This window comes from Lissotriton vulgaris, chromosome 5, assembly GCF_964263255.1.
Source record: "Lissotriton vulgaris chromosome 5, aLisVul1.2, whole genome shotgun sequence".
Classification (NCBI taxonomy): domain Eukaryota; kingdom Metazoa; phylum Chordata; class Amphibia; order Caudata; family Salamandridae; genus Lissotriton; species Lissotriton vulgaris.
The window spans coordinates 219,289,586-219,303,662 of record NC_141693.1 but is presented as its reverse complement, the minus strand read 5'-3'; the positions used below and the strand labels follow the sequence as shown (position 1 = coordinate 219,303,662).

The 14,077-nt window shown below is 45.2% G+C and overlaps 1 protein-coding gene across 2 annotated transcripts in view; it reads right to left on the bottom strand.

Moving 5' to 3' along the window:
* SLC31A1 (solute carrier family 31 member 1) overlaps positions 1-14,077 on the bottom strand; it is a 256,358-nt gene that overhangs the window by 52,330 nt on the left and 189,951 nt on the right. Inside the window, exon 1 of one of the 2 annotated variants that reach the window (XM_086921204.1) lies at positions 6,232-6,527. The exons of the other annotated variant lie outside the window; for it this stretch is intronic. The gene's annotated coding sequence lies outside the window, so the exon portion shown is untranslated. Of the gene's footprint in view, positions 1-6,231; positions 6,528-14,077 lie in introns of those variants that run through there. 2 annotated transcript variants of the gene reach the window in all.

The window sequence follows — 14,077 nt, the reverse complement described above, 5'->3', positions numbered from 1 at the left end:
GGACGAAGGGAGCACTCTAATACCATCGAATCATGCAAATAAAGAATTAAATAATCATGTGCCGTTTGTGTTTTAACAACTTTAAAAAATGCATTCCATTATGTACACACGCATAAATTTTAGTTGCATGAGTACAAGGAAGATGGCATGAACACACAACTACTCCTATGGAGCGCTTGAATACAAATAAACAATAGCTGCGCATACCGGGAGCAGTGTAAGGAGACATGTACTTGGTTCATTCGCTATTGGAGGGCCAAACACAATGACACTCGTAAGTCATGACAAATGGCATCAGAGAAAATGAGGGACACTGGTAGGAGATGAGTGGCCAGTAAACCCCCACTGTTTTGAGGAGATACATCTCCTCAAGACAGTGCATGCGCTGTCAAGCCGAGACCTAAAACAACAGATTTCACACAGGCGAAACCAACTGGCTTGGCCAATGCGTGTTGTGATTATAAATGGGGAGATTAAGTGATTTGGTGTCCTTTCGGAGAGAATGTGGCATAAAGGCCAGAGATGTCCATTATGGGGCTGGTAAACCGGGTTCGAGCTTCGGCTTCACATCCTTGATTTTGCGGAAAATCACTTAATCTCGCTGTGCCTACAAAAAAGAATGGGTCATTGTGTAAAGTAACTGAGGCTAATATAAAGCGCTCCAATACCTTCGGGTATGGTATAGTGAAGTAGTGTGGCTCACTGGTTAGAGGCGGCAGACCCGAGAGCAGAGGACGGCCCGGGACCAGGGTTCGATTCCCGGCGCGGCAGGTTTCTGGACCAGGGTCAGCGGACTCGATAATTCTCTCGCCTCGGTGCCCACTCTGATCAGCGTTCACACTCGGCAACTCTGGGCATTAGCTTGCCTCATCTTCACTAACGGCCCCACCAGACCGCCGGGGGTGCCTGGTCTCACCCTGGAGATACCCATTAAGGGACCATCTCTCAGGGAAGCCAGGAAGGGTTTTGCAGCGGTCGAAGCGCCTTGGGACCCTCCGGGTAAGTAGTGCGCTATATAAATGCCTATACATACATACATACATACATACATTGTGGGCGCTAGATAAAACTGCACAAAAAAACCCAGAAAGAATCACAGTGTTAGGCTGGTTTACAGTAGTGAACATGAGGAAATACATTGCAGCGGCAACCACATTAAAAGGACTACTTTTGCCATGGACACAAAGGCGCAGACAGACCTTGATGACATCAAGACTCAGCCTGGCTCCTTTGGACAGAATTTAGGTTAAGAAACAATGGCACATGGAAACACTTCACCAGTGAATGCGGAAAAAGTAAGGAAGTGTTCCGGCTGGAGAAATTTAAAGAAATATTAGTCCCCACCATATGAAATGAGAAGCAACAAGGTGAAACAGTTCAATCCTTTTGCACAGGAAAGAAATGGCAATGCAATTACAGCAGAAGACACAGGAACTTTAGGAGCTCCGACATGCCCTGTGATAAAGTATACCAGATTAACTGGAGGTCTGATTTTCTAGCTATAAACTCCAATGACGAATGATCACATATGGAGTAAACACATACACCCATCTAGTACCCACACAAGTGGAAAACAAACAGACTACACATGTGCCAAGTAATAGTTGACGTGCACACATGCTCCAATCAGCATGTCAGCTATACACTAACAGGATATTAAAAGGCAGACAACTACCACTCACTAGAACGATACAGACTTCAATGAGGGTTTAAAGCCGTGGGGGGGTGATTTGTGGATAGGGAGAGCACCATGAGGTGCAAGGGAGCCAGCAGAGGGAGGAAATGGTGGGAGGGGGGGGGGGGGGGGGGGAGAAAGCAGCACCGAAAGGAAAAGCAGTGACTGGGAGCAGAATAGGGCTAATCCAAAATTCCTGCGTGTATATATACACACACACGTATTTATTTCTAGTGTATTTTTTTGATTACATGAGACTACAGAAACACTTTAATCTACATCTAAGCGAGACCTAACAAAGAGAGCACATCTCTTGTATTGGTCTCCCTGATATGGGTGGTACCACTGATGTTCACAAACAGTCCAATAGGCCTGGGCGGAATTTAAATTACACTGCCGTAATTTCTGTAATTTGGGGAATTTCAGGTTACCCGTGTTACACAAAATTCTCTAAATTACGCCACTTTACATATTTACATGCTGTTCGCCATAAAAATGTACCTTAGCAGAGAACACATGAGGCTGGGCCCAACCTCAGTACTCAGGAATTCCTTATACCGGGGATAAGATATAAAGCTGGGGGGGTGGGGGGCAAGGTGTACAATTTCTGGATGTTACACAGAAGAACCATGAGGGTTCTCTTATAAATAAGGAATCATTAGAAGAACTGGGCATTCTAGTGCCAGACTCCTCATTTTCAACCCAGTATTTCATCCAGAAGATCCATCCTCCATGCAGCAGATAAACCTTCGAGTGAAACAACAGATCCCCGGTTACAGCAGATCTCCTAATTCCAGTGAAGCAAGCAACTCACATTACCAGCCCCACTGGAACTAAGAGGTCGCTCCTAATGAAGGCAATATTTAATTTTCTGTGGAACAATAGGTTGTTGTGAGAAGCACAAAGAAGCAGCTAAGATGTGACCTAAATTTGGAGGACCGGCACACACAGTGAAGCCCTTCTGTTTCAGGACATGTCATTACAAGGTTTCAATGTTGTGTTACATTTCTCAGCAAAAAATCCATACAATTGAAATTTACCAGTATTCACAAAGCTAAATAATAACGGATATACGATTCCCAATTGTGATTTTAGTTTGTTCTATATATTCTAAGAAATAATATTTACAAAGCTAGCAATAGAAATACCTCCAAGACAAAATTATTAACGAGTATTTTCCGTGCTCTAAATTCCAAAAAGAAGAAGTGGGAAAGTTACTCTTTAAAGCTATTTAGGTCCCCAACATACTAAACTCCGTTCTCGAGACCATTTGTTTATATAAAATAGTCCCCATCTCATAACTTTTGTTATCTTTTCTCTTTCTTGATTTCTACGGCAAGTCGTCCAGGAAATTAACTGTCCACTTTTCCCTTTTCCTTCTTCCGCCATCTTCAAAGTGGCCTCTGAGGCCAATTATTTTCTTAGTACTTACAGACTGGCGTTCCTTTTCTTATGTGTTCATAAGTTTGTGTTTTGGGGTCTAAACGAGGTGAACAGACTTGTGGTCGAATTTTGTAAGATTATTGTCTTCACTTTGTAGCCATTAGTCTGCCCACCTTGCTCTCCTCTGTGTTCCCAATGTAAGACGGGATACATTTGCTAACCAGGCTTTCACAGTAGCAGTTGCAAGGGCTTGGAATTCACACCCTCTTATGGAGTCTGTGCTGAATCCTCCTTACAGAATTTCCATTAACTTCCATAGTCACCATTAGCGGTGGCACGGGCAAGATTGAGGAGCGTTTGTTTAGCCAACATAGGACCCTGGAGCCATGCTAGGGGAGGATGTCACCATCACTTGTACCATGAAAAACATGTGGACGGGTTTCATGATAGGGTTTGCAGGCCATTCATTCCTCTGATCTGCAGCATTGCTGTCAACGTTGTCATCATATGGCTAAGACGCAGACAGACAATCAGATCTATGAACCCTGAAAGGGCGAAGGATAGCTAAGCGCATTTTTCAATGAAACAAATAATACACAACAGAAAAATACTTTGATCACATCAGTCTCATCTTTATCCAATACTGGCTCCATCCCAATCCACAATTAATTTTTAAAATGGCATTGCTATGTAAAGAAATCAAACAGAAAAACGGGCAACCCCCCAAAAAAACCTTGTCGGCTCTGGTAATAAAGTAAGAGAGGTAAAGGTGCCTACAAGGGATTCACTTGAAAGATATACTTTTGAATCCTTTTATCTTGCATAAAAAGACATCTAATGACACTCGTGTGAAAATAACTCGAACAAACGTAAACAATAAAGTAATTACACTCCGGTGTATCAAAAAGGATAATTAAGTTTGTATTTCAAAAAGACATAAAAGTAAGGGTCCAGAAAAAAAAACAGTACAAATAAAACATACAATGACAACAGCCAACCTAAGTTAAACATACAATGGCATCCTGATTGTCAGTGTATAGCTGTCCAGCTTCAATGTTCTAAACACAGGATTCAGAACTCAAGGCAGGACTAATTACCAATAACAACAAACGAAGAATAGGATAAGCGTCGAGGTTTCAGTCTCTGTTCGGTCATATCAGTGATCTTCAGGATAAATGTTAATCTTGAGTAATTTATTGACCCCTTTGTTAAAGGATCGAGTGAGAAATTATACTCTCACAGTGGATTTCTTCGGAAGGCAGATTAGGGCAAATCTTTTACAGAAATTGGCCTCATGTGTACCAAAGGAAATGAATTCCTTGTTCTACAACTTGGTGGCGTCTGTCTCACAAACAGAGCAGGATCCAAACGAGGTTGAAACCGGTCACTTTTTAAGAAAGATAAAATTATTCAAAGGTAGATCTTTCATATGAATCCCTTGTGGGCACCTTTACTTCTCTTAAAGCAAAAAAATCAAGTCTCCGTCGCAACCCACGTGCCTGGCAGAAAGGCTCTGCCTGTCAAAGAGGACATAGTGACTGAGAGGAGAACAAAAGCAACCTTTGCCTTGAAATGTCCACTAGCCACAAGGCTGGCCTTGGCAGACCGTGGACAGGTCTTTCATGGGGAATGCGCTAACTACTGGTCCACCACCCCGTCTCCTATCTCTCGTTTCTTCAAGTCACACCTGACCAACACACAATCCTCGCCCACTCTCGGTCCACCTTGTGAACACCTACAATCAAGGAAGCCCTGTGATTGTGACGGAAATCATCATCATCGTCTACACAACTCAAGCACATGTATTCTTGTGAAAGAAATGTGAAGTGTCCCAGTGCCGCGCAAGGCTTGGTTCAAGGAAGAAGAAACTTTAAGCGCATAAAATAAAGTCCCGGCAACAAGCACGGGCATATCTTCAGCACCTGTTGCAAAACCAGAGAAGATTGTAGGACATTTAATCATAATCACTCACAGGGTGTGTACAGCACGATATATAAGGAAACTGATATGACACATAAAATTGGCTAAGGAAATGGACACTATAGAGTATCGGTGGTGAGATGTCAGAGTCCTCGTGACTTTCCTTAGTGGTGGGACATGCTGCTAATATACCCTGCAGGTAAACACAGACAAATCAAGGTAAAGGTAGTGAAGACATTGCAGTAAAATGCGCATCACTCAACTGATCAGAGAGAATGGAATTAAAACAATTCATCCCGTTGACATATAGACAATGACACTAAGGAAGTAGGGCGCTCAAGGACATCTCTCATCCCAGAGAGACATGGAAACAGGAAAGAAAGCCTCGCCATAAGGGACACGAAACTACGGAAGGGGTCCAGTGTGGTCCTAAGAGGGTTGGACTCTAAGGGCGCACCTAGGGCCACAGCAGAACAGCAACACCCAATAACTGCGTCCAAACTTGCAATGCCGTGCCTTCGGCGAGACCCCACAGTTCTGGGAATGACCCCTTCGGTCTCAATGCTTCTCAGTCCCTCGGTCTGATTGCATCATCCCCTCCAGCTTGTCTAATTTTTCCTCTCATTCAAGAGTTCTGTGCCAGGGTCTCGCTCTGTGAATCAGTAGGGGGTCCGTGGTCCCGGTCCACCGTTTACGAGCTTTGTGATAAAACCTGCATATAATAGTTATCTGCTGCAGTTTCACCCCAATTCTGTACGAGGTTCTCGGTTCCGTACGCGGTCCGTGCTTCTTTACCCGGTGTTGTGTTCAAGTCGCGACAGCCCCCTCCCCCTCTTGAAATGTACCGTGAGATTCGCGGTTCTGTGTCGATTCTGTACCCAACTCCTGGATAAACCTCCCTCTGTCAACAGCTTCCGTGTCCCCTCGGTGTCAACGCAGCGCCAGGACTGGGTGCAAAGTCACAGATAACCGATCTAGTCATGTGGCATCGGTGTTTCCCTGTGCGGACTCCCGTCCCGGAGCCCCGACTTTTACACTTTGAAATTTTTATTTTAGAACAGCACGGTTTAAAACAAAGCCTTTTTTGTACTGATTCCCGAAACGTTCAAAGTACATTTCATGCCCACAAACAGTAGTGGAAGCAACAGCCAATCTAGGTTTTCACTTTTCCACACTGAGATCAGAGACAGACACCCCTCCCCCCGAACAAACTGTGGAGATTCCTAAACCTTTGCATTGCGAGATGTACTTACGGCAGTTGAGCTGCTGTTGAGAGTCGTAGATCAGCCCCGGCTCCGCAGGCAGGCGTGGTGTCCCGATGCCAGCCTCCGAGGAGTGTCAGACAGAAGGTACAGTCAGCCGGAGCCGCGGACACGTCATGTGATCCCGACACACGCCGCTTCTCATTTACTGCACTTCCTGCGACACTGCCCTCTCGCTTTTAACTGCTTCGGTCTCTCCAGGCGAAGCAGGCGTGGGGCACAGGACCTGCCTTACACCGAGAGGGAAGTGAAGCTGCCGTCTCTGCCTCTCCTTCCGCCAGAGTCCCGGCGCCTAAGCAGGTTTGTGCACTCTTATGCAAGTCAATCAAAGGCAGGGTTCCCACGTGACGTCACCGGTCATAGCAACTGCAAACACGGAGTTTGGAGGCACAGAGTTACACACTGATGCAATCTCTTTTTTAAACTATGTATGTTGATTCTCATCTGCACTTTTTGTGGTTCCTTTAAAATTTGGAAACCGAATAAAAGTTATTTACTTACCACTGATGCAATCTCATGAGTGGCTCTGTGCTTCAGCGGGCCTCCCATGTTACAATAAGACGCATTCTGGGAGTTGTAGTCCTCGTTTAACATCAAATGATCTACAGTAATTAAAACACTCCAAAACAATCATTTCTAAAAGTAAACTCCAGGACTGAAAAATAAAGGGCTTGTGATATGGGGTCATATGGTAACGTTAGCCAGGGATCAAAAGTCTCACCAAGTCTGCCCCTTTTCTGCCTACCTTTCACACACAGACCACAACATGGTCTCCAGCGTCGCCACCATGTTCTCTCAACTATTGCCCTCTCATTGGACCACCTTCCTTCAAGAGCTATTCAAATCTGTAAAGTGTTTCTTTCATGAACTATGTTTTTCCGAACCTTTGCAAAGGCCTAAAAGATTGAAAAAAATGACGATAAAAATCAGGAAAGGGTAGGTTTTAATGAAGCAAATACAAACTGAAAATGGCTTTTGGTAAGGATTTTTTGCTAAAACTGTTTGTTAATTCTGCAAATCTTTTTTTCATGAGTTTTCGACCGCAGTTAATATTTTGACACGTTTTCAAAACTTCACAACATTCAAAGTGTGAAGTATGAAAACATTTGAAGAAGTCTGTAGGGGGAGGGGGTTACATTTCGCCCAGTTTTACTTAATACTGTTTGGAATTTGCATTGTGCAACTGACAAGGGCGTCTTGGCGCTATGAAATATAATGGGCCTATATAGGTGGCAACACAACCTGCCAGCGCAACAGTGGGAGAGACGGGCCTTGGCGGCTCCTACACTTTATCTGATTGCATTCACCTCTCATACGATATGGAAGGAAATTTCAGGATATTGCGACTTGAACCCGAAAGCAATATCCTGCTGGAAAAAATATACCTGCCGGAATTTTTAATTAATGAATTTAGGGTAATCGATGGGGCCAACTTTACAACACAAAGCTGGGGCCAGAATGGTGAGGGCTCTATGAACTATGCCTAAGTGGCATGTAAACTTATTTTCTTGTGCAAAGGAAATTAAGTATTTACTTTAGAGTTTTATGAACAGCTGGGAGTAACCTTTAATCCTGAGTGAGGTAAAAACACAGCAGAATCGGCGGCGTGAGCGGCCGGTCCCATCAGAAAGGGTGGGTGCCCGCAGCTGATGGTCTGTGATCACAACCCCGAGAGTCCTAAAGTTAATTTAAAAAGAACATTCCATTAATTTACATTTCAGGAGGTTCCTGGAGCGTGTGTGATTCAATTAGGATCTCGGACGGGGTTGAGATGGCATCCCCAGCGTGGGCCTCGCACCCAGTGGGATCGGCCGCTATATTTCACCTACATCAAACACCCAGATGGGGGCATTTTACACCAAGCCCTAACTTCTAATTATTAGTATTAAAAAAATAATAATAATTGCGGTTTTGTATGGCGTGAAATCGACCCGAAAGTATCAGCACGGTTTACATGAGCACCGTTTGCTTTATAGACGCTCGCATTAATTTTTTTTAAGGCACGGGGAGATTAAGGGATTTGCCCAGAATCACAGGATGCTTGAGCTTCCAGCTAGACTCGAACCTGGTTCCCCAACTTCAAAGTCAGCCGCTCTAGTCGTTAAGCCACATCCTGTTTTCCTACCAGCCGCCTTTGATGGAGACGGTCACTTGCATGTAATGTCATGAGCAATGAATGCCCCCCCCCCCCCCAAAAAAAAATGCTATAGGGACGCCTCTCTACCACCCCTCCCCTCCTCCAGTTTTACTCCTTCAACCTGGCCTGTGCCCACTGCCTTTCTGGACTGGGGTGTATGTGTAACATCACTTCCCTGATCCAGCGGGCAGATGATCGGATTCTGGGGGCCCTGGTGGTCGGTCTTTAGACTGGGAGACGGTCTCTAATCTCCCAATCAGGGGACCTTGCCCCCCACAGACCTGGATTGAATAATGCAGACAATAGGACTTTTCTCTGTACCTCGATAATGTCACTTCACTGATTCAATCTATACCTGTATTGAGGGTCTGAGCCCCCGAGCGTTGACTCAGACTGGAAGGCTGTCTCTGGTCTGCCTTTATCCATCTGGGGATCAGGGTAGAGAACTCTATACAATGCCCCTGATGAGATCACAGGACGTTTGCCTCTGTGCCCCCTTTGTACTCTAAACTCACCCCTCTCAGCAGCAGTGTAACGTTCTTTACCCACCTTTAAGTCAGAGACGGAGACTCCCCGATTCTTCCACTGGTCTCGCATCTCACGCTCCACTCTTCACTGTTGTCACATGCATAACAAAAACGTGCACTTTGTGATCATGAATTTTAGGCACACCCACCCTAGACCTCTCTTTAGCTTTTTATTTTTTTAAACCTGCTACCACTATCTCGGGGTATCTCACATTTCTTCGTTGAGGGAGGTGCACCCGGTTCATGCACGTAAGGCAGAGAAACTCACTGTCACTGCCTATTACCACCTTGTAGCTCGGCTTCCATCGCCTGCACATAATTCTTTTTTTGCAAAGTAATTCTAGTGCATTTATCATCCAGGGCTAATGATGGTAGCTTTGTACCACTGTCCCAAACTGGGTTTTGCAAGAGTATTCCTACAATGAACAATGCATCTGGGCACAAGCTCTCTGCATCAAATGCGTTGATGCCACAGTCTATACTGGTCTCCTCCCACAAAGCTTTTGACAAGGGATTCTAGCTAAATCGGTTGGTCAAGTCTTCAAAATCTGGCAGTTCCTCTTAGTGATATGTCCAACAAGAGTTCAGCGACGGTGATACTGAGTTCAGGTAGTGTGGCAACAGGAAGTAAACGCTAGCCACAGGTAGGTGGGACAGAAGATTTGTGCAGTGGCGTAATGAAACCTGAGGGGGGCACTCCTGCACAGTACATGAAGGCCACCCTACCCAGCGGCGCTCCCACCCATGCACAGCACCGGAGGGGACCCCCTGCAGCTCAGGGCCACCTCACCGCCCCCACGACAGGGGTTTATGTAACGCCACTGGGTTATTGAAGACTGGCCAGTAATTGTAGCTTAGCACTGGGCCAATTGATTAGTCCCATTCAGAGAATCTGTCTTGCAAACATCAATGCAACACTTCTCTCTAGTGTTAACAACAAGGTACTGCGCTGTTCCTGTTGGGAGTGAGTGTGGGGGTCACGTAGGTGTTTGAAAACAGTAGGATCTCGGTGGAGACCTACCGTTGGGCATCCATTTGGTTGGATATAATGTCCTCACACACCCTTGCAGGTGTCATGCTTCATCATTGGCAATGCTTCTCGTTGATCTTCACTAGTCGAGTCTCGATCTTGGAAACATTATATCCCATCGAGTACAGGCTAGTTTCTTTCTTTTATTTGAAGCAGGGGATCCCCAAGAATAAACTCGATCCTGGTTCTCTGAGCTTCATTTTAATTCACTTAAACGTCTACACCATCCTGGCCCCACACCCACACTTCACCTATACGGCTGTTGGATTGAAGATCTCCGCCAAAGAGCCCCTCTTTGAGGTTCGCCCGTTGGGTATTGCACTGCCAACCCAACGAGGAGCATTGCCAATGATGAAGCATGACACCTGCAAGGGTGTGTGGGGACATTATATCCAACCAAAGGGATGCCCAACGGTAGGTCTCCACCGAGATCCTACTGTTTTCAAACACCTATGTGACACTCACTCCCAACAGGAACAGCGCAGTACCTTGTTGTTCACACGGTCTCTCTGGGCGAACACTGCAGCTGGACCTTCCACTCCATATGAGTGGTAATTTCGCCTCTTCCTATTGGAATTCCTCCCCCTTTTGTACCCAAACATTTATCTCTACCCAGCTCCTCAGAAGACTCCAGACCATACAGAACTCCTCAACCAGACTCATCCTAGACCTACCCCAAACAAACCCACATCACCCCATACCTGAGAGACCTCCACTGGCTCCCCATTCAGAAGAGATGCCAGTTCAAGATCCTCACACACGCTTACAAAGCCCTTCACGACCTAGGACCTGCCTACCTCATCATCAACTGAAATTCCACCATCCCGCTAGACACCTGCGCTCCTCTTCACCTGCTCTCGCATACACTCCCCACATCCGTCGCAGCCGCAGTGGTGGCCGCTCCTTCTCCTACATCGCTGCCAAGACCTGGAAAGACCACCCCTCCAGCTCTGTACAGCCCCCTCGCTGGCAGACTTCAGAAAGAGACTCAAGACCTGGCTCTTCGATGTAGACACAGCGCCCAGATACCCCTACGGGTGACAGAGTTGCCCTTTACAAATTCTGCTTGATTGGATTAATGACATGATATGGCAAAGTGGTAGGTCCAAATGATCTAGATCAGCATTTCCCAAACTGTAGGTCCAGGGATGTAGTTCAGTAAGGCATGGTGAACTTCAGATTTTCCGACAATCAGGCTGGTATATCTCGTTAATCATTATATGAGAGGCAACGCATGAGAGGGGCTTAAGGGCCAGTGGAAAGGAGTGCAGATTGAGAGGGGGTACTTAAAGCACAGTGTTGTGTAAAATTACCATGTTTTAACACCTTCAATACACAGACGAGAATGTGTGTGTGTTTTTACTTGAGTATTTAAAATTACCAGATGAAATCAGACAGACACCTTACCATACCCGACCAAAAGCTCCTGTACCCAATATTTATTAAATAATACATTTAATAAACCCCCAACTCCCTCCTCTTAAGCTACGCCCCAGTGTAAGGCACGACCCACTGGTGGGTCGCAAACGGATTTCTGGTGGGATGAGAAGAGCAATAAAGAAAGATGTCCTTACATTTTGCATTTATCTTGTCACACTGGCTGAGCTTCAAAGAAAGAAGTCAAATGTCGCGCTATGGCTTATGACAAAACAATGCTTACTCTTTTAACACAGGGACTGGTGTTTACTATTCTTTCTCTGTCTGCAAAGTGAGAGGAGCTTTGAAAGTGTACCATGTAACAATCTTGCTGGGGAACATGGTGTGTGAAAGGAAAAGCTTTGGGATGTTATTTTTTTGGAACAGAAAACAAGTAAAAACCTAAAAACCTGCACATAAACTGTACACATATTTCAGAATATATCAGCAGCCAGGGAAACAAAAATGAGAGTACTTTTTTGTAGTTCTGAAGTTGATGGAAACAAAGATTTAAATAGGATAAAAACAAATCAAGACACTTCTACTTAGTGATGAAACTGTATGTCTGTGCAAATTTAGTGGCCATTTCAATTGAAAATGTGAAGTCTGTTAGTGACTGTGCGCTACTGCGATGTTTTAGTAATATAATTGCAGCAGTGCGCTCCAAAATATATCACCAGCTACATACTACACCCTTACCACTTTCCTGCCGACTACATTTACTACACTTTGTGTGAAACTAGGATTTTTCACAATCCATATGACTTCGGTGATGTAACATTGATGTCGATTCAGAAAAGGGGGGTGGTGATGGACAGAGTATCTGAATTAAACAGAACACTCCTACCCAGTCAACAGATCAGGGCTTGATCCATCACCGTTTTTTAGCTCACTGCACCATCCCAGCTCAGAACCTGGCTTCATGCAAATTAGTCTGTCCCTGGCCCAGTGCATCATGGGAACAGGGCAGACCAAACTACCAAGCCATCAGGATTCAAGCAAGCCGGGCCGAAGACGGCTGTAATGCCAGAAACCGGTCCCCGGAAGCTTGTTTCCTTTCCAGTAAAAGAATTGGCTTGGTAGTTTGGTCTGCCCTGTTCTCATGATGCACTGGGCCAGGGACAGACTAATTTGCATGTAGCCAGGTTCTGAGCTGGGATGGTGCAGTGAGCTAAAAAACGGTGATGGATCAAGCCCTGATCTGTTGACTGGGTAGGAGTGTTCTGTTTAATTCAGATACTCTGTCCATCACCACCCCCTTTTCTGAATCGTAACATTGATGTCAGCACCTCCACTCTGAAAATTGTTCCAGCATCACTGGTTCCAAGGTGTTGAACTATGTCCCTAATTACAGAGCTGCTGACTTTGGATCGGGGTGGCCAGGTTTGAGTCCTCCTGCCGCGGGAAATCACTTAATTTCCTGTGCTTAAAATATAAGTACTCCAAAACCCTTGGGCAATGTTATATATACACATTACCCAGTGGCAGTTGCCACTAGGAAGTTATAGTTAAGCCAACGTTTCAAGTTTGATGAATCGCCACAAAACTTTACAAAATGTTTCTCTTTTTTGCCTAGTTTGTGCATGGAAAGTTTTGGGGAGATCCGTCAAGTGGGTGTCAACAAAAAAAGGGGGGACCCAAAACACAAAATCCCTATGCATTTTCCATACATTTTTTATAGATGCACTAACGCAGAAACTGCTGAACGCAAGTACACCAGATTTGGCAGGAAGCTAGATCTTGGTCCAGATACTATGCTTTTTGTGATTTGGGTTAAATTTGTTAAGTAGTTTTGGAGATATTAAATTATATATTTGCCTATCTGGGCAGTTGGGCTTGAAGAGCTCTTGCGAGAGTCCTTCAAATACAGTTAAAAAAAAAATAGAGCGTTCTGATTGGCCCATGGGGCTTTTTTTTCCTCCCTGGGCCAATTTGCTCCCAGGGGAGATACACTTCTACAGGAGCGAGTACTCAGATTGGCTGCCTGCAACATGAAGACAAATTTTGCAGGCAGCCATTACAGGACTCAGGGACTTAGTCCCCTGCTTTGAGTTTATTTTAAAGCAAATACATATAAGGAAACTGGGTGGGATACCTTTCTGCTCCCCTCACCCCCCCCCCCCCTTGCCCCAGGCCCGGTGTGGGTGGTCCCTGTGAGGCCAAATGGAAAAAAAATGTTTCTTTTGCTCTCCAATCCCAGGGTATTCCCATGGAACTGCAGAAAAAGCTAAACAAAATGACCTTTGTGTTTATGCTCCTTACATGGCAGTAAAGAACATGCATTATCTGAGCGTACATTACATACCTACCTAAAAAAATGGTTTCCGACACTGCCAAGATCGCACCCCCAGCCGAATCTTTATTTGTCCAAAATGAACTTTTGTGTTTCGGAATCTTTAAAAGCAGTAAAAGGAGATACATGGAGATCTCCAAGGGTTTAGAGAGTCATAGATACTCATCATGCCACCGTGCTTAGTGCCCTCTGGATCCGAACCTGTACTGGATCGAAAATGGACATTATGCCCATCCCATATAGGTACTCAACACATCTGCATCATTGGAGGTTGATGTAGAATAACCTCTTATCACATCATCCTTGCTGTACCAGACCCTTCATCAAGAGATTGCACCCCAGAATGTAAGGTTTCTGAATGAATAAGGACATCAGTCGTCAGTAGCGGCTGCTACCGACCAGGGTGGTGAGGCAGAGGGGCTGGGGGACAGAGT